Here is a 9,950-nt window from a genome sequence, read left to right as displayed (position 1 = left end):
TGGCAATGCTGTTGAAAATCAATTGTCTTTTGTCAAATTTCCATGTTTAAGAAAATAAAAATGGAAAGCAAATCAGCAATTTTCGCGTTTCTTCAAAATAAGTAGTGGTCTTTCGCGAATAGAATAGCAGCTAATCGTTTTTCACGCCTTCTAACAAATCTCTTTTTCAAATTTTTATTTTCACAAAAAATTTCATTACCCAACATACTAATTCTATCGAAAATTATATCTTCCTCAAATGTTTTTTAAAGTTTTGCAATATTTTTATAATATTAAAAAGACTCAAAAATATCGCGAATAAATTAAATTTATTTTTGCTTAATCGTGGTGAAAAGATCAAAGGTAGAAAGTGTATTTGTTTCGCATATTTTGGCGAACTTTTGTAAAGCTTTATGAAATTGTCTGCTGGGTACAAGCAAACATCACAAACAGCTGTTTCATAAATGCAGATACTATCGTCTGTCAGGGTGAAAAATTAATTCAAATTAGGACATTTTTAATGCAAATTAACTCTGCCGTCTGTCTAGGGTATTAATTCAGTCTAGAAATAAGTGTGCCAAATTATATCGAAATCGGTTCAGATTTGGATATACATAGCTCCCATATATATTTTCGCCCGATTTCACGTATTTCCTGCACCAAACACGCTATATACGAGGGCGGTTCGGAAACTTCTTAGTCTATCAATGAAAGAGAATAGTTAGTTTTTCAAAAATATTTTTATTTTTCAATATAATCTCCTGAAACTTCAATACACTTAGTCCAACGCTTTTCTAGCAATTCTATCCCTTGATTAAAATAGTTTTCCTCAAGGTCTTCAAAATAGTGGTTTACAACTGTAATTGCATCTTCATTTGAGGTAAAACGCTTGCCAGCAAGGAATTTTTTTAGATGGGAACAAGTAAAAGTCACTGGGAGCTAAATCAAGAGGTGGTCAAGCAACTCGTACTTTAATTCGTTGATTTTAGCCATTGTTAAAACACTCTTGTGCGCTGGTGCGTTGTCTTGATGATTTTTTTTTTTTTTTTTTTTTTTGTAAGCCAGGACGTTTTTCTCGAATTTGTACATTTAATTGATCCAAAAGGTTGCAATAGGATTCTGAATTTATTGTTTTACCCTTTTACAGATAGTCAATCAATAAAATACCTTTGAAGTCCCAAAAAACCGTTGCCATAACCTTACCAGCCGATTGAATTGTTTTTGCCTTCTTTGGGCACTTCCTCCAGCTTCAGTCCATTGTTTGGATTGTTCTTCTGTCTCTGGAGTATAGTGGTGGATCCATGTCTCATCAACAGTTATGAAACGACGCTTAAAATCCATTTTATTTCGCTTAAAACGATCCAAACAAACTTGAGAAATGTTCATTCCTATGCGTTTTTGATCGACTGTTAACAAATGCGGCACCCACCTTGCAGAAAGCTTTTTCATCTGTAGTTCTTCATGCAAAATTAAATTGACTCGATCATTTGAGATGCCCATGATATTAGCAATTTCACGCACTTCTATTCGTCGATCATTTAATACCATATCATGCACTTTGGCTACAATTTCTGTTGTTGTTGCTGTTTTTGGACGTCCACTACGTGGTTAATCTTCAATGCTTGTACGACCACGTTTAAATTCAGCAACCCAATTTTTTACTGTTGCATATGAAGGAGCACTTTCATCTAACACATTCACCATATCATTATGAATTTCTTGTCCCGATAAACCTTTTTTTATGTAAATATTTAATGACAGCACGCATTTCTAATTTTTCCATTGTAAAAAAATTGCGGATGCGTCTTTTTTGAACACCTGTTTCTATATGAAGGAGTTGCCAGATCGAAACAAAATTTAACATGTGTTCATAACAGAGATGGAAGCTTCCAAAACACTTAACTTTTTTCTGTTTATACCGCGCTTTTTGTGCTAGGCTAAGAAGTTTCCGAACTGCCCTCGTACTTTTGAAAATGGTAATACCGGCAAAAGTAGTAAAAGTTGTAAACTGCTCCCATATGAATTGTATGGTGTCTGAAGTAAAGGAACGCTTTTCGATTAAAAAGTGGTAAAACTTGAAGATTCTTGCACGTAAAGGAACAGAGCTAATATGTATATGCATGTATGTATATGAAAAAAGTATTGATGTAATTTCCAATATTAAATGCGATTTCTTCCTTGTCCGATATAATATTTCCATTTACCTTTCAGATTCAATTATAAAATATCCAATTATAAAATGTATTGGGCATTTAATTTCTTTAAGAAAACACTGTTTTATTCACTCACATTACCGTCTTTACTCAACGATATTATTTAGACAACTGAAAAAAAGAACAACATAATTAATTTGTTTCTTTTCCTCTTTGCTTGCTACGTTGGTTAACAACAACAATGCACGAAACACACGTGTTTGGCCAAAGCTTCTGCGTCTCCTATTACATCATACACACAGCCCTTTGTTATAAAACAGCATTCCGCATCCGCGAGAGCCCTGTTTTACTCTCTTTGACACAAATTCTTTCTCCACCCATAAAAAATATGTTCTAACATAAAATATGTTGGTACCCAAACAAATAAAATTGAGATATGCTACAAAATGTTGCAAACCTATATTTGTTTGGACCCAAACATAATTCTAACATATATGTTTCTGCGTTTACAACGTAGCACTTACGGACCGGCGAATTACTACGTTATAGAGACTATTTTTCGTAAGAATATCCACTAAAAACAACTTCGTTATTGAGAAGTGTTTATTACAGGGAAGTCCGGAACCAGCTGTTCGATAACTTTCTGCAATTTTTCTTGCTTGAGAGAGTTTGAGTGAGTAACATTCATTGAGAGAGGTTGTTGGAACTTGCTGAGTCATTATTGTTGGGAAAGTTATCGTACACACCTAACATTCTGCAAATTTTTAGCTTCGACAGAGTGAAATTAGTGGAGAGAAGTTACTGAGAACTTGCTGAGTACTTACAAGTACTTTTTACTTGCGAAGTTATCGTGCAGACCTAATATTTCAAATTTCAAAAGGCCTGCACCAAAACAAGAAACACTTCTTAAAAAAATTCCAATCCTGACATTCTCTAGCATTTGCATTGAAAGCAAAACATTCAAAAACGATTGACATGTTTTGATCGTTTTTCGTTTTGTTTTTCCACTACGTTTATGTCACAAAATCAATTTTCATGTTATGGCCAAAAATGTTGTTTTTGTTGTTGTTTTTATTATATCTTAAAATCGTCAAGAAGAAACATAAATTTTCTTATTGTTGATTTTGTTGTTGTTGTTAAAGTTTAGTTTGTTTGGATGGATGTTCGTTCGGTTTTAGTTTTTGGTTCTGGTTGAGTTGGTTGAGTGGCACAAGGCCATTCATTCATTGGTTGTAAAGTTTTATGGAGACCAATGGGGGATTGCATAATTTGGTTGTCAGTACGTTTTGCCACCACACACTCTGGCGTGCTTCAAATACCCCCTCTTTGTAAAGTTGTAACGGCCTAAGATGTTTGTAAGAGAATAACGTTCGGTGCACAGTGGTTGTGGGACAGTCCAGCTCAATTCGAGGTTCCTGTGTACCAGCAAATCTCTTTCGGATTTTATTTAAACAGAAATAACTGAACATTTGTGTAATTTTTTGTGACACTTTTTGACGCCGTGTATGTTCAAATAAAAAGAAGAATGATTTTGTAGAACATTGTCACAATGCAGAAATTGTCATTTTAAATTATTAATAACTTCAATTCTCTTCTCTATGTCACTGTCCATAGAGTGGTTCTATTGGTTTTTGGCCAAAAATGCGTCTTTGAAAATTTCTGGTTTTATTTGAATGTATGTGTGTGTTTGTGGAAATTCAAGAAAAATTTTTGGCAATTTTCAAGATTGACTGGTTAGCCGAGTGTTTTGTTGTTGCTGTTGGGGCTTTCTTGGCTTCTGTTGAAAATTTGTTTTTGGATTTTTTTCGGCTAATTAAAAGTCACTGCATTTATTTTTGGCAAACGGCTTTACACACCTGTTTAGATTGTAGATCGAAGCATAATTTGTGTGGAAATTTTTTAGTAAATTCAATTACACAAAAAAAAATATAGATCTGTGTATTAAGAACTTTTTTTGGAAAATGATAAATTACATTTTGTCATGTTTATGTGGTACATTGATTTGAGGTTATGTGTTTTTTTTTTCTACAAAAGAATTCAATCTTACTTTATCGTTACAAATGTGTTTTAAATATTCAAAATTTGTATTCTTCGTCACGTGTTTCTTGGTCGTCAAGGAGGTCTGCTACCTTGGGGGTTCCATTCTAGCTATACTATAATGTGGCTTCCGTAGCGTAAAGGCCTGGGTATATAAGCTGCCTCGCCTGGTTGCCTTGCATTCCTGCTTCATTTCTGACATAACATAAAAGAATAAAGAAGGCCGAGCCAATTTCGAACTTTATTCTTTTATTTTTGTTATGTCAGAAATGAAGCAGGAAAGCAAGGCAGATTATGTACCCAGGCCTTAAGGCCTATCGGATTATGGGTTCCTCATTTGTTGTAGCATAATTTGTTCCAACGTGATGGCAAATAGGAGCGGAGATAACGGACACCCTAGTTTAACTCCTGTATTTGTTTCAACTGAATTACTGGTTGTTCCGTTATGACGCACATGTAGTTTGGTGTTTATACACATAGCTTGAATAAGGTTTATTATTTTCTGAAATGCACTTCGCCGTCAAATGACGGGATCTCCATTCAACCGACTGTTCAATTACAATGCGCAGTGTATTAGTCTGACCCACACAATTGCGATGTGGTCTAAACCCAGCTTGTTCGTCGGGTAGCGATATGATAGTGGCTACAATTTTATAGCTCATTTAAACTAGCCATAAATCCTCAACTGGATTTAATAAATCCAGTACAAATCTCATTGTATTTAAATATACCTTTGGAGGATTTAAATGACAGTCAGCTGATTTTTGTTCATAGCACAATTACCAAGGTAGATGCATCAGCCCATCTGATCGAATTTGAAACGTCAAAAGAAGTTGTTGTAAATTGAATTCGTCTCAAAAAACATACGGCAAATTACAAACTTATAGGCCATTTAGATATGACCTCATTAACCGGATTTAGCGCATTATCAAGATTTATGTGCTAAATCCGGCGATAATCTACCAGATTTCTCATACAAAAATAAATCCTCGTATTGAGTGGATTTGTTTTAAATCGGGCATAAATCCTCGTATGCAACTCTGTTATTTGCAACATGTTACTAGAAAATACAAAATTTGCAATCTGGCACAAGAAAAAAGGTAGATGCATCGGTGAATTGCTACAACAAAAATAATTTAATTTAATATGTCAAAATTTTAAACAAGTCGACAAAATTATATTTGCTTTGATATGCAAAGTTGATTTTAATCAACCAAGACAAATATTTACCATGTCTAAACTACACAATAATTCATTATTTGCTCATTAGTTAGCATTAGTAGTACAATGTGCTAATATTTTCAATATTAAACAATAAATTTGTAATTTGCCGTATGCTTTTTGAGACGAATTCAATTCACAACAATTTCTTTTGACGTTTCAAATTCGATCAGATGGGAAGATGCATCTACCTTGGTAATTGTGCTATGAACAAAAATCAGCTGACTGCCATTTAAATCCTTCAAAGGTATATCTAAATGCAATGAGATTTCTAAATGAGCTACTACCCAGCAACAAATTTTGGAAGTTGTGCAATTGGAGTTATGATTTCACAACATCTTTCGATGTAGTCGAACAGAATTATGAAAAATGCACTCCGTTCGATACATTTTATAAGCAGTTGCTGTAGAGATCCCTACAGAAAAAAAACAGTTGGTTGATCCCTACATATTTCTTTAAAAGATAAGCAAGAATTAGTTATGAAATAAAGAAATGACAACTTAAGTTGCGAACATTTTTGCGGTAATTCACGAAACGGACAATGGAGTGGAGTTGGAGTCCATGACGAAAGCTGAACTAGTGATGGGAAGGCAACATAAAAACCTTTAGGATGATGAAAGAAAATCAGATGCGATTGGATTAAATCGAGGACGGAGGAAGTAAGATCAAATGTGATTGAATTTAATGGAAACTTTTTTAATTTGTGTTTATATAATAATGTTCTTTGTGTTCTTTTTTTACACAAATATTAAATGAATTTTATTTATTTTGGGATATTTCGCAATCGCTTGCATTTAATTGCATCTTTGGACTCATTAAAAATGCAATCCGAAGAATGCTTATAAATTTAATCCAAAGCACTGCATCTTAGGCCGTGATTTGAATCGAAAATGGAGTGCATCCTAGATGTGTGCTGTGGAAGCAAAATTGAGTGTAGTCCAACAGAGTTATGAAAAATGCACTCCGTTCGATACATTTTATAAGCAGTTGCTGTAGAGATCCCTACAGAAAAAAACAGTTGGTTGATCCCTACACATTTCTTCAAAAGATAAGCAAGAGTGTATACATTTCGAAGAATTAGTTATTAAATAAAGAAATAACAACATAAGTTGCGAACACTTTTGCGGTAATTCACGAGACGGACAATGGAGTGGAGTTGGAGTCCATGTCGAAAGCTGAACTAGTGATGGGAAGGCAACATAAAAAACATTAGGATGATGAAAAAAAATCAGATGCGCTTGGATTAAATCGAGAACGGAGGAAGAAAGCTCAAATGTGATTGAATTTAATTGAAACTTTTTTTAATTTGTATTTATATAGTCCCGGTCCAAACTAGCCTGAATTTCATTAAAAAATTTCATGAAATTAGGTGTTCTTAAATCGAATTCCCCAATACAGCAATTTTATGATTTTACTCCACTATGGACGTCGATCTAGAGACGCATAATTTCATATCAAAATTTCAGTGAAATTACTGTAGTGTGGCCCGGGACATAATAAAGTTCTTTGTATTCTTGTTTTACACAAATAATAAATGCATTTTATTTATTTTGGGATATTTCGCAATAGCTTGCATTTTTACTGCATCTTTGGATTGATTAAAAACACAATCCGAAGAGTGCCTTTAAATTCAATCCAAAACACTACATCAAAAGTTTATGTTTTTAGTTTAAGTTGGTTTTTTATTGAGAATTTTTAACAAAATCAAAGAATTTGAATCGTTATAACGGAGGTACTTAGAACTGGAATGTATTATTTTAATGACTGATAAAAAGAATATAATAACAATTATTATATAACAATCATTATATATGTTTACAATAAAAAAAAGAAAACGCTTCCTCCCGTCGTTAACAGAACAAGGAGACTACATCAAAAGCTGTGATTTGGATCGAAAGCGGAGTGCATCCTAGCTGTGTGCTGTGGAAGCAAAATGGAGTGCATCCTAGCTGCGGCTCTCTTGTAAAATTCATAAGTGAATTCGTAGGAAAAGATGTACTCCAACGGCAAATGTACCGTACACTTGTAGTGATTCAACTGCATCCGGGGATGTAAACTTTTTGCTGGGTATTGTTTAATATTGAAAAAGTTAGCACATTATGCTGCTAGTGCTAAATAATGAGCAAATAAAGAATTATTTTATAGTTTAGATATCGTAAATATTAGTCTTGATTGATTAAAATCAACTTTGTATTTCAAAGGAAATTTAATTTTTCCGCCTTATTTACAAACATTGACATTTTAAATTATTTTTATTGTAGGAATTCACCGATGCATCTACCTTGTTTCTTGTGCCAGCTTGCGGCTTGTTGCAAACATATGGTCTGTTCCAGTACTGCAAGAATCTACTAATTTGTACTATTTTGTCCGATAACATAAAGGAAAAAATGCTATCGTAGTAAAAAATAATAGCTTCTTGCAGGTTCTGGAACAGAGCAATAGTTGTATACGAGGATTTATGTCGGATTTAAAACAAATCCACTCAATACGAGAATTTATTTTTGTATGGTAAATCTGGTGGACTATGGCTGGATTTAGGAAATAAAACCTGATATTAGCGCATTATCCGGCTAATGATGTCATATCTAAATGACCTATCATATAACCTTACTAAAGCTGGGTACACATTGTCAGTTTTGAATGACAGCTTTGTTGTTGCTTGCTAGTGTGGCCGTTCATTTTTGTCATTCATCATGTAACCACAAAATGTTTTGGTAGTATCAGACAGACATATCGGCTACGGATTGGCTTCTCTGTCATCGAACTTTTCAGCTTTGTTCCTTTACCTTTTTAATGGTAAGGGTGGTAAAAGAGAAAAGTGTCAAAGTTGCTCAAAATTGCTCTCTCATGAAAATTTTTACCGGAAAAGTAAAGGAACGGAAAAATGGTATATCTGGGAGCAATGTCAAAAAGAAACATAAAAAATCAATTTTCGTCTTTTATTTCACAGTTTTTAATTTAGTTTTGTCAGCTTTCGACTTTTTCTTCTGTTTATCGTCTATTTGTGAAATAATAGTCAAACAAAAGTCGAAAAATCAGTTCTGCCATTTTTTACCTGCAGAAATTTTGCTGGTAGCCTGTGGTAGAAGAGAAAGCCATTTTCGCTCTCTCTCCACTCTCACTCTCTTAAAAATTGCCACTTTTCGGGGTTAAGGAACGCTTTGCAGGTTAAAAATGGTAACAAATGGGAAAAATGGTAACCTCAGGTAAGTAAAGGAACACAGCTTTCATTTCTCAAGTTAATTGAGCTGTGTTCTAGAACTAAAAAGTTTTTACAATTTTTACGACTTTTACACATTTTACTCGGAAAAGCGTTCCCGTACACAAAAAAGTTCTCTATAAACAAAAATGGCGCTGAATGACGCTCTCTTTAAAAACTTTTTACTCGACAAATTTGAGGGTGTAAAAAATAGTAACATGAATGCCGGCATCTGATTGGCTGGTATGCCGACTTTGACATTTGTTCCAGCTTTTTTTTGACGTTTTTTCCATTTTTGCGTTCCCGAACTTTTTGAAAAAACTTTTGTGTGACAACAATTTTTCTCTCATTTACGAGTTTTACTATTAAAAAGTACGGGAACAAAGCTTTGTCATTATACTATTTTTGTTATTTTATAAACAGTCCAATACGCAGTCCGTATATTTTATATGCTATGAATTAATGGTTTCAAATGTGGATCTATTTGACAACTCAAATTCCAGTTGTACCATTAGAAAAAAATTAATTTTGGTAACATTTGAATTTTACATTAAAAAAATAAATAACAACTTTCTTTGAAACACAAAAAGCCCCAAACTTACCCTGCGTAAAAAATGCCAGTATTGGCAAGACAATAGCAAAAATACAAACCTTTTTCACAAATACGCTGTAACTTTGCTATTGTCTTGCCAATACTGTCTGTGTGTAAACGCCTAGTTAGGCAGCAAATAATTTTAGGGGTTTTCTTCATTTTTAATGTTCGGGGTTATATTTAATTTTTATATGATGATATTTTTCGGCATAAGGTCAGTAAAAAGCGTTGTTTATTTTTAATGGATTTCTTTATTTATTGCGATATTTCGATTGACATCGTCAGTCATCTTCAATTATATGGTCTGTTCCTTTACTTTAAAAAATGGTAACAGTGGCAAAAAATGGTAAAAGTGGTGAACTGGTCTCATATAAATTGTATGCTTGTTAAAGTAAAGGAACGCTTTGCAGGTTAAAAATGGTAAGAAATGGTAACCTCAGGCAGGTAAAGGAACAGAGCTATAATAAAGTTACATTTACGAAATTGAGTGGATTTCAACTGTCAATTCCTTTGTCTATACTTCAAATGAAATCTCATCTGAATATAGGGAAAACATTGAATATAGGGAAAGCGGGGTTCGTGAATTGGAAAATTAGTCTTAGGAAAAGCAAAGACATACAATGGTAAAGATTGGACATCATTCACAATGGAGTTCAATTTAAATATTCAAGCATAGAGTGCGTTTATGTATAACATACACTTAACAGAAACAAAAGCGTACATCAATGTGAACTATGTTAAATATAACATAATTCATGTCACAATATTG

Source organism: Musca autumnalis, unplaced genomic scaffold (genome assembly GCF_047663935.1).
Source record: "Musca autumnalis isolate F117 unplaced genomic scaffold, ASM4766393v1 scaffold_1, whole genome shotgun sequence".
NCBI lineage: Eukaryota > Metazoa > Arthropoda > Insecta > Diptera > Muscidae > Musca > Musca autumnalis.
This window is presented reverse-complemented; position numbering follows the sequence as displayed.